Genomic DNA, 18,463 nt, shown 5'->3' with positions numbered 1-18,463 from the left:
TTATTCACCTGTAACATTCATAGTGTGACATACCTAAATCCTGAATGGATGCCGGACTATGTATGTGTGACTCGTACACTTAGATGTAAGTAAAAGCCTGAGTTCAAATAGATAAGAAACCAAAAGCTGGTGCGTTGGGTGTACGACTAGTATGTAGTGTCATTCACAGTAGTGGAAATCATAGGCCAAAGTAAGGGTAAATGATAACCTCTCACTGGCATTACATGGTTGATGAAAAGTAAACATGACCATGGGTCGTCAGTCTTTGTGATGGATGATTTGATCACTATTTAATAGTGATTGACTTTTTGTGAAAAATGATGTAATGGTTACCAAGAGATAAAATAGGATCATATTGGGAGAACATATATCCCAAAGAGATCAAGGATATCTTATGAGGGTAACACACTTATGACAAGTTCATTGGACGAGCATTGAGTAGTTGCTTTCGTAATGGTATGTCGTTAGGGAGAGCTTAGTCACAATACTATAGTGGAATGACTTTGTGACTAAATGAGTTTATAATGAATAAGTGAAAAGTCGAAACTTAATTATAAATCATTTGAGCCTCAACTGTTGAAACTAGAAATGAATTGTGTGTTTGGATAAAAATGAACAAAATGAATAGAAAAAGAGAAATCAGAAACATTCAGGATTGATTATGGTTTTCTCTTAAATGGAGGAATGGAATAAATTGGAAATGAATGTAGGTTTCCAAAAATAGATATGGAAATAGAAATGGAAATTTGCAATCCTATATAGGATGACTTAAAAAATGATGAAAGAATGAGTTTATGTTTTTGGATTGTTTTAAAGCCCGAAAATGAAAATAAACCATTCAGTCATAGCGAACATGTTGAATTGTGATATATTGAACGAATTTTCTTGAAATTTTATCGGAGATAAAATTGTCAAAATTTTACCAAGGCTAAAATATTCAAAATTTTACTAGAGTATAATTGGGATGAGAAAATCATTTAATATGTAAATATTAAAGTTTATTTTGGGAAATAGAAAAACTAAATTAAGTTGGATCATGTTACAGAGTACTGTGTCAAAAAGGTCCAGGAAGTACTCGTAATTGGACTCGATGTGAGAGAGGCCCAAAAGCCCTCATATAACATGAAGGGGGTGGCAACCCTAGTAGAAATTCAAGGGTAAGTCATTCACCCATCTCCTACTGTAAGTAGAATGTTGTTATTCTGTTTAAAACAAACCTCTACAACTTTACAAGGGTTCTACCTTCTCTTTCTATAAATTTATGGCACGACAGAGCTATTGAGACAAATATATTTTATTCCCAACTTTTGAGAGATTGTTATTCTACCGAAAAATAAAGAGATTTTATTCCCAACTTATAAATATATTTTTTAGAATAATAATTTATCGGTTTCTATTATAGAAGAGAGAATTTCTGTTTTCACCCCAAAAGAAATTTTTTTTCTAGTTCTATGTTTTGATTCAATTGGTTCAAGCCCACACTCGAAGTAGTACGTGGTACGAGAATAGGGGAGACAATTGTATAGTTAAAAGCTGAAAAAATTAGGGATTCACTTATCTAAAAACACATGTACGAATTCGGTTAAGGTTTATTGCTATAAATATCACAAACTAAGTCTGTTTTCAAATTTTTTATTTTTCATTGTGCAAGAAAACCATTTCCAAATTGGATTTTTTTTCCAATAGAGGAATGTTACATTTTTATTCAATTTAACCCCTAACGACCTTGATCGAAGGTATGCTCTAAATTGTGTGAGTATAGGTGCTCGAAATTCGAGAGAAAGAGATAAATGGCAAGATCCCGGTAGGATAAGGAGCAATTGGGAAAGCCAAGATGGGTGAGACCAATGGATGAAGTCGATGGTGAAATTTAAGGAACTACCAGACAAAATCAGAAGCACAACATAATTTTTAAACCATTGAACTTTAATTAACTTGTACATATTGTAAATTAGCTTTAATCTTTCATTAGAAGTTAGATTTTAGGATAATTATTTTTAAATTACATGTTAGAATTGGAAGAAAACATGTTTTTGGGAGCTATGGAAGAGCTAAAAGACATTTGGAGGCTACTACGGACAATAAGAAGACCTTGACAACTGTCGAATGAGCTAAATAAGGATCATGTTACAATGTGCCAAGGCCATGCTACGACATAACCCCTTTGAACCTAAAAATCCAAAACTTTGTCATGTGGCGCGACGTATAACCCCTATGGCGCGACACACCTTTGATTAAAGTAAGAATAAGGGACAAAATAGGTGTCGTGTCACGCCATGCCCCTCTATGGTGTGACATGCAGGCCATTTTTGAAAATTTTTCGACCTTGGTTCGACATAATCTTTAAAGATATTCCTCAAGTTTGCACACCAAGTCAAGCCCTAGAATGCCTCTACATAATGTCGTTATCAGTAGCCAATACCCTCTAAGCCACCAAGATTAATATTCTTTCAAGTATAGCATTCTTTTCTCCCAAGTGTAGAATAAAACAGTGACTTAAGGAATAGCACTGAATGGCAGCAAGACGGGGTGTAGATGGAAACTCAGAGTCAGACGAACTGAACAAGAAGACAAAACAAGCAAGTGGTAGATTATCATAGCCAAAGAAGTAAATATTAGAAGAAGCAATCTCACAAATATAACAATACTCGGAATATCAAGCCGCATGCAGCAAAGAATGTGGGAAATTGGCAACCCGAGCGACTGAGAAATATGAAATTAAAGAGTTCTAATGGTCACAACCACCCCTAAGTGAAAACCTTTCAAAGAATGTCAAGCAAAAAAGTCAATTGCAAGATACTAAAAAGAACGAAGAGCAAGCTATATTAAAAGGGCTACATTCAAGGATATCTTGAATATATTACGCAGGGTATTGCCTACTTCAAGCCAATCGTAGAACACTGCACTTGGATATATGGCATAAAAACTCCTCCATTAATAGCGCCATACCTGCAACCATTCAAAACCACAACCACAAATGGAGATGCAACAAACCGAATGAGGAGCGCAATTGAGAGGTCAACAATGAGTAATAAGCATACTATAATGAAAAGCAACATTAATCCAGATGTTGGTCTGAAAAAATCAGCAACAAGGAGGCAAAACAATCCCATATCGATTTTGAATGACAACAACAAAGACAATCATGTCAAGTAGAAGAATAGGAGAATTTGGAAGCTAGTGGAGGAGTCAAAGTTTTATTCTGACTAGTTCTGAACATCTTATTTTATATTTGGACTTTGTATTTTATTTTTATTCAGTATGATTTTTTATTTTTGTTTTAGTTTTCAATTAGTTAGGATTTAGTATTCTATATATATTTGTGTGTTTTAGTTTTTCCTTTTTGGAACCCCACAATTTTTTATGGCACTACAATTGCAAGTCAAAACCGAAAGGAGGAGTAGTCCCACCAATTAAGTTGCACAAATTGCGCCAATCGAGTAACCTCTTTCACATTAGGGACAATGTGACGAATAAAGTGTAGATGGTGACTTAGGAAATTTTTTAAATTTATAAATTTATAATTTTTTTTATTTTGTTTTGTTTTTATAGATTTTAGTCATTTTTTAAATTTTTATTTTTGCATGTTTTCTATGTGTTTGAGCTTGTAGAAATACAAGTGATTTGGTTAGAAGCATGCTAATAGGATTTTGTGGATAAACTGTAAATTTAGTTTGATAATAATTTATTCTAAATTTTCTAATTTTAAACTAATTATTTCAATTTATTACACTGTGAATAGATTTAAGATGTTACGTATACCACATGATAAATAGATGTATAAATAGCATGCATGTTTAATTGAATTATAGGTTATAGAAATTGATAGACTTGGTCAATTTATCCCATGTATTGAATTACCTAGGAACGACCTAAGGCATTATTTGGTAGACAATTTTTTGAGTCGAAAAGCTATCCATAAATATTTTCCTTAATACCTATTTTAAGCCTTAATCCATTTTCTTGATGAACCATAAATGAAACCTTAAGCCTATTATATATTCTATTTGATCTTTATTTATTAGTCTTTAAACGGATTTAGATGTCCAACCATTCATATTGAGGGGTAGATACATCACAGTGGTTTCAAAAGAAGAAAAAATGAGTGAACTAAAGAATTGTTTTGTATAGTGAGTATAAGATTTCTTGAGCTTGCACAAAAAAAAAGGCAAAATGCCAATTGAGAAAATCTCAATGAAAAAAAAAGCAAAGTGAGTTGGAAAAAAAGCATGCTCACATTTGTTCGAAAAATTTTTTTTACAAGCTCAAATGATTGTACTCATGAATACTATACTAGTCCTTAGTAAATGAAGAAATAAGGAAGGTAAGAGAAGTGGATATAAGGTGGAGCTATATGTATACTTGGGGGAGTATCGAGGATAATACAATGTGTCAAACTACTTTTGTGCTTAATCGTTTTGTCGAGCTTGTTCTTAAAATCCAACCCAACTTAAACCGCAGAACATTCCAAGCTGAAAAGTCCTATATGACTTAGGTAGTACTTTATATGGATGCAGTTGTGCCAAGGGTTGATATTTTTATCATTTATATTCATTTAAACATATTTGTATATTTGTTTTGCTGGAAACTTGTACTTAATATTTTTTTATTTGTTTCGTTTATAATTTATTGAACTAACCCATGTAATTGTTCAAATTATGAGTCAATTGTATATTGCTCTAGAGTTATATGTTTATTTTACATTATCTTGTTAATATATTTTCTGTCCAATTTATTGTATTAAGATAGCTCAAGTGCATTTTAGTTTCTTACATGTTTATCTCTTATTTTTAATTTAGTTTGTTTTTGGGTTTTAGTTTGTTTTTGTTAAAGACTTAAGTGGGGGTATTTGACCTGTCATCAAATGTAGTAGTAATTTCGGTCTATTTCTGCACTTAAAGAGCTTATTTTCTAGCACTTTTAGTATTTATTATTACGTTTTTCATATTTAGTAGTTAGTAGTAAAAGTTAATAAAATAAGTGTTTTTTTAACACATTTTATGAGTGTTGTGACCTATTAGGCCAACACGAGTCTTAGGTAGTTTTAATTGGTGTAATTGAGTATGTAAGATGATGAATTATAGGCCCAATTGACGTAGGAGCAAGGGACAAGTGATGCACAAGCTTTTTGAGCCGTCAAAGAATGAAATGAGCCAAAGGAGGCACAATTTGAGTTTTGTGTCTCGCCATAAACCTTGCATGGCTGGACATTGTCTCGACATGGTGCCCAAGTATTTCGGGGCTATTTTAGTCCATACAATCAACTTTATACGAAGACCTAAGATGTGCTAAAGGCCTAATTCGGGCTGCCAACACTCCTATAAATAATACATCAAGGGTTTGATGTAACTAAGTCATCTTAGACGCCTTTAAAAACCTTCGTAGTTTAGGATTAGGATTAGATTTAGTTTTCGTTTCTTTCATAAACTCTTTGTTCTTTTCTCTTAGAATCGGTTTCGATCCAAGAGTTCTTTTATTTAATCGAAGTGTTTCAGTTTATTTGCCTTTGCAAGCGACGACTCGTGTTATTTTGATCGAGATATTTTCTACTTTGTTCTTCACTCGACATCAAATCAAAGATTATTCTCATCTCTTCTCTCTTTCGATTTATTCGTGTTGTTTACATGTTTATTTCAATTGAGTTTGAGATTACGAATAACATGAGTGGCTAAATCTCTTAAGGGAGATGAACAAGTGGATGGGGATATGATTAATGGAGGATTTAGGGTTTCCCAAAAGGATTAATTGGCATAGATTACGCATTCCTAAACCCTAGGCTTGACAATCCTAATAAGTAATCTTAGGTTAAACAAGATCGGGAGATAAGTTTTGCCGAGAAAAAATTAATTTATCTTGGCTGAGAAAGTGAGGTCGGGAGATAAGCGAGTATCAACCAATTGATTAATCAATTAGAGGCTAGGGGGTAATAATTGGTTAATTGATAGCAAGATAAATTCATATTTTTAATATATTTATTTTTGGGTAATTATCGGATAAAATGCTATTAAATTTGGATTTTTCTTATCAGGAATGAAGTTGGTGTGCTGAATTCAAACTCTTATAAAAAGGGGATAAATTGAAACAAAAAGCAAAGAGGAGGGCATGATTGAAAGAATGAAGACTCAAAGATGACTGAAGACTAAAAGATGACTGGATAAAGATTGAAGGGTTGAAGATTTTTTTTAAAGTGGCTGAATAAAGATTGAAGGATTTTTTATATTGTTACAACTTTGTAATTAGTTTAAATTTAATATCTAGTTTAAATTTGATTTTTAAATTTTGAATTATTAAGTGATAATATTTAGAATTATTTAGTGATAATATTTAGGATTATTTATTGATAATATTTAGGAAAAATCTAGCTAAAATTTAGCACTAAAAGCGTGTATAAATATCAAGTGGCTACAACAAATTGAACACACACTTTGCCTTTGGCATTTAATAAATTCTCTATTTTTTTCTCTCCTACGTCTTTGCCATTCAATTATGCCATTTCATTCTCTCTTTTTTTTCTTTTGATTTCAACCTTTTGGTTTAATTACCTTTTAAGGTCTTTCCCCTTTCTGCTTTCCACAATTCCATTTAAACCATTTATTTTTAAGCATGACTCTTTCCATGATTAACTAAACCATTTTTAGCCTTAGCCCGGTTATCACTTCAACAAAAAAATCATGAGATATGAACACACACTAAATACTTTGCAATTCGGTATTCGATATCTCTCTGATATATGGGATAATACAAATTCGTCCCTCAAAGTTGATTCGATTTCAATTCAAAAAGCACGCGTTGGGTTAGAATCGTTTGGTGTACAGTTGGGAAGTTAAATCGGCAGTGCTGTATTCAAAATCCTACGAACAAATTGGCATGTTCAATTGGAAAAAGCTAGTTGGATTCCGTCAAGGGAGACAGCGATCGGATTTAAACAACCCACACGGTTGAGGTCATTAATTCGAGTTAGGCTTTTCATATCGCAAGGCTGTCGAAGTCTTAAATTACGGGTACGTGCCACGTGGCTGTAAATTCAACAAGGGTCAATTTGCAAGTGATACCAAGATTGACTACGAGAGGAAGAGTTAGCGGTTTGAGGGATCATCGATTGCTATAATCAGCTTATCACTTGGAAGGGAAAATCTATTTCAAAGATCGATTCAAGATTGGAGTATACCGAGGCTAAGGCTAAGCTTAAAAAATATTTTATTTGTCCATTTCTTTTATTTTCTTAAATTTATTTTTGCATTTTCGAATCTTTTTTTATTTTATTTCCTTATTTTATTATCTTAATCAATTTAAACCCTCATTTTTATTTTTATTTTCAGCATTTCTACGCGCAGGTCGTGGGCACGACTGTGACCGCGACAGCGATTCTGGTCACGAAAAAAGGTGAAATTAGATAGTCAACCCCTGTGGATTCGACCCTACTGCTCTATACTGCTAATTATTGTTATTTTGTCGTAGGAATTTATATTTGGTGGTTTCGATGCCTATTACTAATCCACCTTCAAACCCTAATTTGAAGTTAATTACAACCCTTAAAATGAGTTAATCTTTTTGATTGGTTTTATCGATTTAGTTGTTTTTTTATTTAATTAGATTATTTAATTTCTATTATTTATCTATTTTATCATTTGTCATAATATAGGATTTAATTATTACTATTTAGACTTATTATTGTAAAGAGATTTTCGATAGATTTATTCCATCCTCCCTTGGGTACAATCCTTAGAATATTTTCCTGTGTTCCTTCATAACACAATTACTATATTACAATTTGACTCATATACTTGCGAACACCGCCAATTGACTTTTATATATTTTTTGTGTGATATTTATATTATAAATGATAACATGTTTATGAGTGATCAGATCCCCCTAAACTAAGGAGATTGTATGGGACTACATTGAAGATTTATATCCAACGATTCAAAATTATCTTAGACTTTATTATTTTATTGTATATGTTGTTTTTAGCTTCACTTTTATAGGAGAATTAATTGTAATTGATCTGATATGTTAACAAGTCTCGAACTCTTATATATTTGAAGAGACCTGTATAGGTTTAGTATCGAGAATTTATAGTATTTATATGTTCATTGAGAAACTTATTATTAGGAGTGCATTGAGAGAGTAAACAAGTTTTTTTTTTTTTTGGTTTACAACCTAAGTTTTGAATGGAACTTAGAAGTGATTGATGTAGATCTTTAGATACAAAAGTGTGGTTGTCATATTGAGGTGTTAAAAGACTTGAATCACTTGTCGTATTAGATTTAAAGATAGTGGCTTATTTCATTGAGTTAAGCTCCATAGACGCAGTTAGACCAAACTGTGTGAACAGTTTGCTTGAGTTTTTCTTCGTTCTTGTCTCAGTGCCACCTGTAGTGGGCACTACAACTAGCACTTTTATTTACACAATTTGTTCTGTTTGCAATTATCAACAGTAGGTTCCAAGAATATTTGTTAGAAAATTTGTTTTCACCCACAACGTAGGTTTGTCATAATCTAGTATTATTTCTTATGTTAAAGACTTAGTTGTAGTCACAAGTCAACAAGAGACCAACTCAGTTGGGAAATGACTAAAAGTCAACAAATATTATTACGAGAGTGTTAGTCTTTTTATTTTCCTATGTAAAATATTTTTAAAAAATATTATTATAGTGAGATTTGAATGTAGGATATTGTACTATTTGAAATTCAATTTAATCAATTCAATTAAATATTTATTTAATTTATATATTTTAACATAATTTTCTTATCCACATTATAGATGTGTTATAATATAATAATTTGAGAAAACTACCCAATTGATCACTCAACTTTTAGGTCGTTTTCATTTTGGTCACCCAAGCATTAAATTCTTAATGGCGGCTGACTGTACACGCCAAATCATATTAACATCATGTTTAAACTTTCATTTTAGTCACCCATCTTCTAGGTCGCTTTCATTTTGGTCACTGGAAATTTTTTTTAAGTCTTGATTCGAGTAAAGAAACTTAAGGATTAAAGTGAAAAGTGGTAGAAATTAAAATATTGCATTAAAAATTTGTAAAGTTGTACTTGTTTATCCCATTGCGTAAAAATCTAATTTTTTTCCAATCTTGAAATTTTAAATTTTAAAATCAATTAAATAAATTATTGAAATTTTTTATTCATTAATAATGTCAACCAATTTATTACTATCATATTGAAATTAATTAAATTGATTATTTTAATCTCCTTCTAAAGTTTAAAATTAATTAATTTAACTAATTTAATCTTTGAAGTTTAAAACTTTATTTTATATTTCTAAATTATCCTTAACGAAATCAACTCAAATATCTCATATTTAATAATTGTCTAAGAAAATTTAAATTTCTTTCGCAAATATAATCACACATCTTCCCTAAAAGCAAAGAAAAATCATTACAATTAATTAAATTAATTACTTATTCTTTGATTGGGTAAAAAAGTGATGAAAATAATTATGGATTTTGTTTGGCGTGAAAGATAAATTTAATTAATTTAATTAATTTCAAAGATTTTTCTTTACTTTCAAGTTAACACGGAAGATTCAAAATCCTATAATCAAAATAAATTTTGAATTTTGTAGATAACTATTAAAGATGAGTTATTTGATCTAATTTTAATTTGGAAACATAAAATAAAATTTTAAATTTTCAATATTGAAAAAAATGAAAATTTAGAACATTCAGCAATGGGGTAAACATGTACAATATGACAAAAATTTTAATGCGTTGTTTTAGTTTCTACCACTTTTCATTTTAATATTTAATTTTTTTATCCCGATCAATACTTAAAAAATGATTTTTTTTGGGGTGATTAAAATGAAAACAACCCAGATATTACGTGACTAGAATTAAAGTGTAAATATGATGCGACACATGAAATTGACCGTCGTTAGAAATTTAATGTTTGAGTGACTAAAATGAAAGCGCTTAAAACTTGAATGACCAGCTAAATAATTTACCCTAATAATTTAAAATCATTGGAAACATCAATACCGGAAGCGATGAGTTGTGGTTGACAGTGACGCTTCTGAAGAAAACAACATTAAAAGGTGAATGAAAATCATATTTCAAAGCCTAACTTAGTGATTTATAAAGATAATTAAGTTACACATAATTCATACAAACTATTATTGTCTGCATGCATGTTTAATTGTTGACGCTAATGGAGTTTTGAGTGGTGCATGCTCGTGATTGTGAAATGTCCATGTGGATGCATTGCATGGCCGCCCATCTCTTTTGACTTTGGATGAAAGGTTGATGTTCATACAGCTGAATTTGGTTTGGTTTTCATCAATTTTCGGTTTGGATTGATTTCTAAGTTTTTTTCTCCATCTCAATATAATTTATAACAATAAAACTATAAAATAAATATCACGTTACTTGGATGGAATGAAAATTATATAATAATATATAATGTCAACATCACTTAAAAAAATTAAATTATTTTAAAATTTTTATTAAAATTGTAATTTAAGTTATTAATGAAACTATAAAAAATTAATTTTTAATACCAACCCAATCATATAAATATATTAAGTTTTTTTATCCATAAATATATTACAATTTCTTTTAAATTCGATATATTTTTTTCGATTTTCTAAATTTAAAATGTTCATTGGTTGGGGAATTTTTTTATCAAAAGCCAAAGAAAGTGGTGTCACGTGGAGTGCGTCAGAGAGTGACCCCATTCTCCCGCCTATAGTCTTTACCACCCTTTCGCCTTTCACACGCGATCACCATTCACGATCACCGTCCAGTTTTAATTATTCCCACAATTTTATATATTAAAAAATTCTATCACACCCACAAATATTATTTTAAAATAATATATAATAAATAAAGATATTAAATTACTTGAAATTAATTAATAGTAATAAATAGAATATGTATGATATTAAAATTAAAAAATATTTAAATTATTTATCATTATTATTATCAATTTTAAGTCGGAGTCAAGTTAATTTGTGACATTAAATCAATTAAATACATTATTAATATATACATATACATATACAGTTTTTAATAAATAAAGATATTAAAGTGGTTGTTTTTAATAAACAATTTAATTTTATTAAAACAATGATTTTGGCCCACGAAATTCAAAAAAACGGGTTTGGGAGTCAGTTACATACGAAGAAGGATTAGCACTCTCGTAATGCCCAAAATTGGTACTTAGTTGATTAATTAATGTCTTAGTGTCGAAGATTGAAAACTTTAAAGAGATTTAAAATACGATTCTTTATTGAAATGTTAAAAATTTTTGGGAATATGACATATTTCACGTTAATCGAGAAAGAGAATTATATCCAGTAAATTAGCACATAATGTCATGAATTCCCGATATGTGAATGAATGCCAAAAATTTACTTATTTAAAAGATATTTAGCTATCTCGGATTTAAAAAAGGAATCATGCCCAGTAAGTTAGGACACGATCTTTTCTTAATTCCCGAGATCATTTAAAACTTGAGAAAAAAAGGATCATGCCCAGTAAGTTAGGACACGATCTCTTCTTAATTCCCGAGATCGTTTAAAACTTGAGTTTGAAAAGATTCGTGTATTTAGATTTATTGTGAAAATCGAAACCCCGTATGTTAGGGTACGACCTTCTCGAATCTAAACACAAGATTTTGCTTATTCAAAAATCATAATTTATGCATTGAATAAAATTAATCTAACACGAAATAGTAGAAATGAAACACGGTGTCAATATGCGTAACAAAACAAAAATGAACACGATGATGTAAGCACAAATAATACGAGCAATAGCAACGAAAATAAGTTAAATAAAAAGGACAAATCAATAGCATACAAAATAACAAGTATATAAGCAAATAAAAGTAAAACATTCTTTTAAAATAATAATGAAAACGTAAATGAATAAGTAAAGAAAATGAATAAACTTATAAAATGTAAAAAGATATATGTATGTACATATATATATAAATTATAAGATATAATAAATATATATATAAGTATGTATATATATAAATTATAAAAAAAATATGTACGTATATTATAAAAATGTATGCATGCATATATATACATAACAAAATTTGAAATTTAATAGGTATAAATAAGTAAATAATAATAATACAAGATTAATGGTATAATATAATAATGATAATAACATTAAAATAATTAGATAATAAAATAGCTAAAATATGGACCAAATTGAACTAAAAACAAAAAAGGGGCAGATTTGAAATAAATGAAAAGAAATTACTTATTTGAACGCGCGAATAACGAGGAGGGACTAGATGGGCAATAATCCCCCACCCGCCAAAACGCATAGTTCCATTATGGACCAAATTGTAAGCGCAACAAATTGTGGGGTAAAATTGAAAAAATAAAAATACTTGATTAAAAAACATTAAAAAAATAGAAGGGCTGAATGCGCAAATAGTCTAAAACTTAAAAATGCGCGGATCCTCTAGTTGGATTGGGTCAACGCGCAGATCTAAGGGACAAAACGACGTCGTTTTAGGGCTATTGTGACCAGCCCTAAACGATGCTGTTTAGTCGGCCCTTAAAAGTCAAATTTTTTTTAAAAAATTTCATTTCTCACCACTTTTCTAAAAAAATGAGAGTTTCCTCTCTCAAACCCCTCTTTCTCTGGCCCTTGAGTTTCCCCTGGCCTCCGTCGCGCCGCCGCCGTGGCCAGTGGCTGGTGTTGCACAAAATGGGCTTTTAAGCCCCCGTTGTATGGCGTCCTTGAGAGCCAATGTAACACCCCTTACCCGTATTCGACGCTGGAATAGGGTATGAGGCACTACTATAAGACATACATTTGCATATGTATTAAACCGAGTTCCAAAATTTCATCCGAATTAAAACTTTTAAATTATTAGCGTGCTTTTATAATTCTTTACAACATATCCTCGAAATATTATATTCATAACAAATAGGGCCTACGAGACCCGATATTTACTCATGTAATTCAAAGCTTTATTTCCATTTCATTCAATTCACAATTTCTCATGTTCACAATTCAAATCAATTTCTTAATCCAATATACATATATTTCAATCATCTAAGAATATAATTCAAGTTACACGAACTTACCAAACTAAATTGCAGAAATACCAAAATTCAGGGACATTTTGATAATTTTCTATTTTCTTCGAATTTCCACCCAATCTTGATATAAATTAATATTTCATTCAATTTATTAATTTAAATAATAAAACAATTCATTTCATGCAATTTGGTCACTTTTTGATATTTTTACAAATATACCCTTAAAATATTACTTTTATTCAATTTAGTCCCTGAACCTAAAACATGCAAATTAGTCATTTTTAATGAAAACTCATGCTAGTTGAATAATCATATATTTTACTCCTCCTCCTCTCTATTCCACATCCTTAACGTATATAACATGCTTACATGTAACATTATCTATAATTTCACTATTTATTTGTTCATTTAAAGTTGTCCACTTGAGTCATTGTCACAAAATTATTTATATCTTGAGCTATGTAACTCCGAATTGAGATATGTTAATTTTCTATAAAACTAGACTCACATACTATAAAATTTTTAGAATTTTTAGTTTAACAAATAAGTACAGTTTATTCTTTAAACTCATCCCTGTTCTGTTGTCTGATAGTTCCAACCCTTCTTCACTAAAAATTAATTATCTCCTCGTACAAAATTTAGATGATGTTCTCGTTTGTTTCTTTTGAAAATAAACTCATTAAGAATTTAAACATATAAATTTAAGTCCCTAATTATTTTTCTCCAGATTTTTATGATTTTCCAAAGTCAGAACAGGGGAACCCGAAATCATTCTGACCTTGTCTCACAAAATTTATTATATCTCATGATTTACAATTTCATTACTTACACCGTTTCTTCTATGAGAAACTATGCTCAATTCCATATTTTTTTATCTTGTAATTCGATTTACACAATTTATGGTGATTTTTCAAAGTTAGCCTACTGCTGCTGTCCAAAACTGTTTTAGTGTAAGACCTTGATTACTAAGTTTATAACTTCCTTATTCATTTTCTCTATAATATTTTTCATCACTTTCTCTTATTTAACTTCACTAATATATTAAGAACATATGACTTGATTTAAGAAAACTCTACTATAACATCATTTCCATGCTTTTTCAATAATAACAAACTTAAAAATATATTGAAATCTTGATGTTCTTACCTTGTCCTATTGATTTCAATCTTTAACTTGATTTTATCTCTCCTAAAACTTCTATTTCTTGAATCTAATTTGATATTCTAGCTCCCCATAGTCTCCTTGTTATCTTTCTCGCTTGGTGGATATGAAAATTCTTTTGATTTCTAAGTGAAAATGGTGAATTTTTGGTGAAAGGACCAAATTGTAAAGAAAAGAAAATTTCTTTCTTTCTTTTCTCTTAGTACGTTGGATGCATGGGAAGAAGATGAAGATTCTTCATCTTTCCTTCCATATATATACTAAATAGAATAATAATAAAATAATAAAATATCATTTAAAAATCAAATTAAAATATTAATAAACTAATATTTATTTATTTAATTAATCTAAAATATCACCAACATCATCATTGCCTTCTAGATTTCTCTCTCTTCTAATTGACCATTTTACCTTTTATAGTATTTAAAAAATTTCATCCTTGAGTCATCACTTAATTTGGTAAAATTGTGATTTAGTCCCTCAAAATTCTTCACCTTTTTAATTTGGTCCTAATTCATCCATTTTCCTTAGTTTTTAGATTATTCCACCCTTAAAATATTTACACTATTGGTCCTTCAACTTTTTCATATTTACACTTTAACCCCTCAAATTTCGAGTATTTACTCTTAGGCAACAAAAACTTTTCTCACTTTTGCGATTTAATCCTTTCTTGAATTAATATGTCATATAATATAATTCCCAATGTTGCCATAACTCAAAATTTCCCTTTTTATCACTTCAAAATTTTCTTTTTTATCACTTTATTTCCTTATTTTACTATAAGGATACCTACTTTCTTACTGTAGTAATTTTCGGGGTATTACAGTAGTAATTTTCGGGATATTACAACCAAGCTCTCTCAACCCGCGAGGATATATAAAAAAGAGATTTTCGACCCCCTTGAGACCCAAATCGAGCAATGGAGGAGAAGCCCTTCGACAATGCGACCACGGCCGTCCGGTAAGTCTTTTTTTACTCTATGTTATACTTAGAGAAATAAACAAAAAAGGATGAAAATAGAGTCAAAAAAATTGAAAACCGAAATGAAAAACACAAGAAATCACCTTTATAGCCAATGTTACATGTTATCTCTATTATTTTCTGAGAAATCGTGAAAAAAAAAGGAAAAGGGAACCCCCAATACAGTGATGAAATTCGGCTTTTATAGCCAATGTTACATGTTATCTCTATCATTTTCCTTGTGTGTTTCTGTTGTTTGCGTGTCTTGCAGGTGACGGCGCAAGTGGGGCCGGCGATGTAACCGTGGCGGTGGTGGCAGAAGGCGAGGGCCAGGAGACCAAAGGTCAGCAGATGCGGCGCTAGGGTTTCAGCTTTTCTGAAACCCTAGTTTGACTTTGGTTTGTTGGGCTAGGATATTGGGCCTCAGGTTTGGGCTGCTGTAGTTGTTTTGGATTGGGTTTGTTTGGGCTGCTAGGTTATTGGGCTGGGTTTGGGTTAGTAATTGTTTAGGTTTGCTGTTTAGGTTGTGATGTATTGGGTTTTTTGGGTCCTGGGCAAATATTGGGCCCGTACAGTTGCCCCTTTTTGCTCATTGTCGTGTAACGAGAATAGAGCAAAGACTTTTGAAGGGCCAATTTGCCCTGTCTCGCTGATTCTTGACTTGTTTTGGTGCTTCTCTTCTCCAAGTAGCCTCCTTCCAGTCCACTATGGCTTGTTGCTTCGATCCACTCTGCTGTAACTTCGGGGAAATAATGTTTGATACGATAAGATCTACCATCTACAGTCTGCTTCTCTACAACTTTAGGGAGATGAGACTTGTTATGGTAGATTTAATCCAACCTATTGCAACTTCAGAGGTATAGGATTCATCGTTTTAATCTGCTCCACTACAACTTCAGGGGGATAAGGTTTGATATGATCTGCTCTACTGCAACTTCAGAGAGATAAGATCCATCATTTTAATCCACTCCTTTGCAACTTTAGAGAGATAGGACTAATAACTTCAATCTACTCCACCGTAACTTCAGGAAGATAAGATTGGTATCTTCAACCTGCTCTATTGCAACTTTGGGGAGATAAGACTTGTAATTTCAACCTGCCCCATTGCAATTTTAGGGGGATAAGGTTTATGGCTTCCATCTACTCCACTGCAACTTCAAGGAGATAAGATTTGTAACCCGTCTTCAATCTGCTCCACTGTAACTTCTGGGAGATAAGATTGATTTATTTTTAAGCTGCTCCACTGCAGCTTTAGGGAGATAATGTTTGATATAATCTGCTCTATTGTAACTTCAGAGGGATAAGATCTGTAATCTATAGTTTCAATCTATTCCACTACAACTTCAGGGAAATAAGATTCGCTATCTTCAGTCTGATCCACTGCAACTTCAAGGAGATAAGACTTGTGTTCTCGATCTGCTTCACCGCCAGTACAGGAAGACAAGATCTGTTATCTTCAATCCATTTCACTACAACTTTAGTGGTATAGAGTTTGTGGTTTCACCGATCTGTTTTGGGGAACATAACTTGTAGAATCCATTTTATGGGCCTATTTATGCCTAATGATTAGAATATTATGATCGAAATGAATCAAAATCTCCTAGCTAAATGTGCATGCATGAATGCAAAAATGTCATGGAAATGATCCCTCAATGTTTGAGTTGTTATTGCTCATTATTCAATAAAGCTTTATTGCCAACATGTTAAAATGTTATCTTGTCCGGTTGGTAACGTCATATTTTACTTAACCGGATTGCCCCCACTGTAATATTCTAGGTCCAATGCATTATAATTTTGGGACATAAAATTTGAACCATCTTCCTTCCACTGAGTATAAGATCTAGCTCTTTCCCAATCCTCTCCCACTGCAATTCAGGGATACAAGATCTGAATCTCTTTGGTCTCCTACACCATTCCCAAGGTGTCGTACCAAATGTTTAAGCACAATTGTAAAATTTTCTTTTTTGAGAAAACCTCTTCTTATCACTCGGTGATTATTGTTTGTTTGTTCATTGAAGCTTTGTCACCAACACGACATCTTGCCATTTTGTTCAATTGATGTTTGGACAACAAAATCTGAAACGATAGTCTTAATTTAGGCTTTTCCTTCTTAGACATTTCAACCTTTAAACTTGGTGCGTTCTAAACAATAGTCCTGTTTCAGGTTCCTATATTATTTAGAAATTTCTAGAGTAATATGAAAAAATTCCCTTGTGAAAGTATTATTAGTCCATTAATCATTATTCCAATACAATATGCTTGTAAAAAGATCATAACAATGGAGCATAGCTCGAAATGAATAAATTATCAAGAATAAAAGAGGAATTGATTGGGAACATGTATCTTGAAAAAGAAAGAAGTATTCCAAGAACAAAAAATTCAATATAAATAGTATGAAGATTAGGTGCCCCAGATATCGCAGCTTGAATTTCCCTATACAACTTTCTGAAGGACCATTCTGAGTTTGACATGTGTTTAGGAGTTCTACAGGACTTTGTCGATGCCCCAAGATGTCACCTACCCTTTCCTGTTGATTCAGGTATAACAAGATCACCACATGACCCAGTTTGATCAAAATTTGAGCCGCCCTTTTCGGGTTTTCAACTCAAATCCCTTTTGGTCTCAAAGCGCCCTTTGCGGGTTTTCACCTTGGCCTCTCTATTTTACTTTTTCCTTTTTTCTTTTGATTCAAAGCGCCCTTTGCAGGTTTTCACTTTGGTCTCTTTCCTTCTTCAGGTGAAATATTTCTTAACTAAGCCCGAGTTTACAGGATTTGGCAGGCTTTTACCATCTATCTCGCTCAAGATCAAAGCTCCTCTAGAAAAGGTCTTCTTTACAACATAAGGTCCTTTTCAATTTGGCATCCATTTCCCTCTAAAATCCTTTTCTAGAGGAAAAATCTTTTTCAACACCAGGTCCACCTCATGAAATTCTCTAGGACGAACCTTCTTGTTATAGGCTCGCATCATTCGTTTCTGGTACAACTAACCGTGACGAATAGCTTTTAACATCTTTTCTTCTATCAGGTTCAACTGATCATATCGAGATTGAATCCATTCGACCTCATCTAACCTTAGCTCAGCTAACACTTGGAGAGAAGGGATCTCAACTTCAATGGGTAACACTGCCTCCATCCCGTAAACTAGAGAAAAAGGTGTTGCCCCAATAGAAGTCCTAATAAACGTTTGATATCCAAGGAGAGCGAAAGGTAATTTCTCATGCCAGCCCTTGTAGGTTTTAGTCATTTTCCCTACAATTTTCTTGATATTTTTGTTAGCCGCCTCCACTGCCCCGTTATCGTACTGTTGTTCAAATTCA

Source organism: Gossypium hirsutum, chromosome D03 (genome assembly GCF_007990345.1).
Source record: "Gossypium hirsutum isolate 1008001.06 chromosome D03, Gossypium_hirsutum_v2.1, whole genome shotgun sequence".
Classification (NCBI taxonomy): domain Eukaryota; kingdom Viridiplantae; phylum Streptophyta; class Magnoliopsida; order Malvales; family Malvaceae; genus Gossypium; species Gossypium hirsutum.
The sequence above is the reverse complement of the archived record's forward strand: the minus strand, read 5'-3'. Positions refer to the sequence as shown.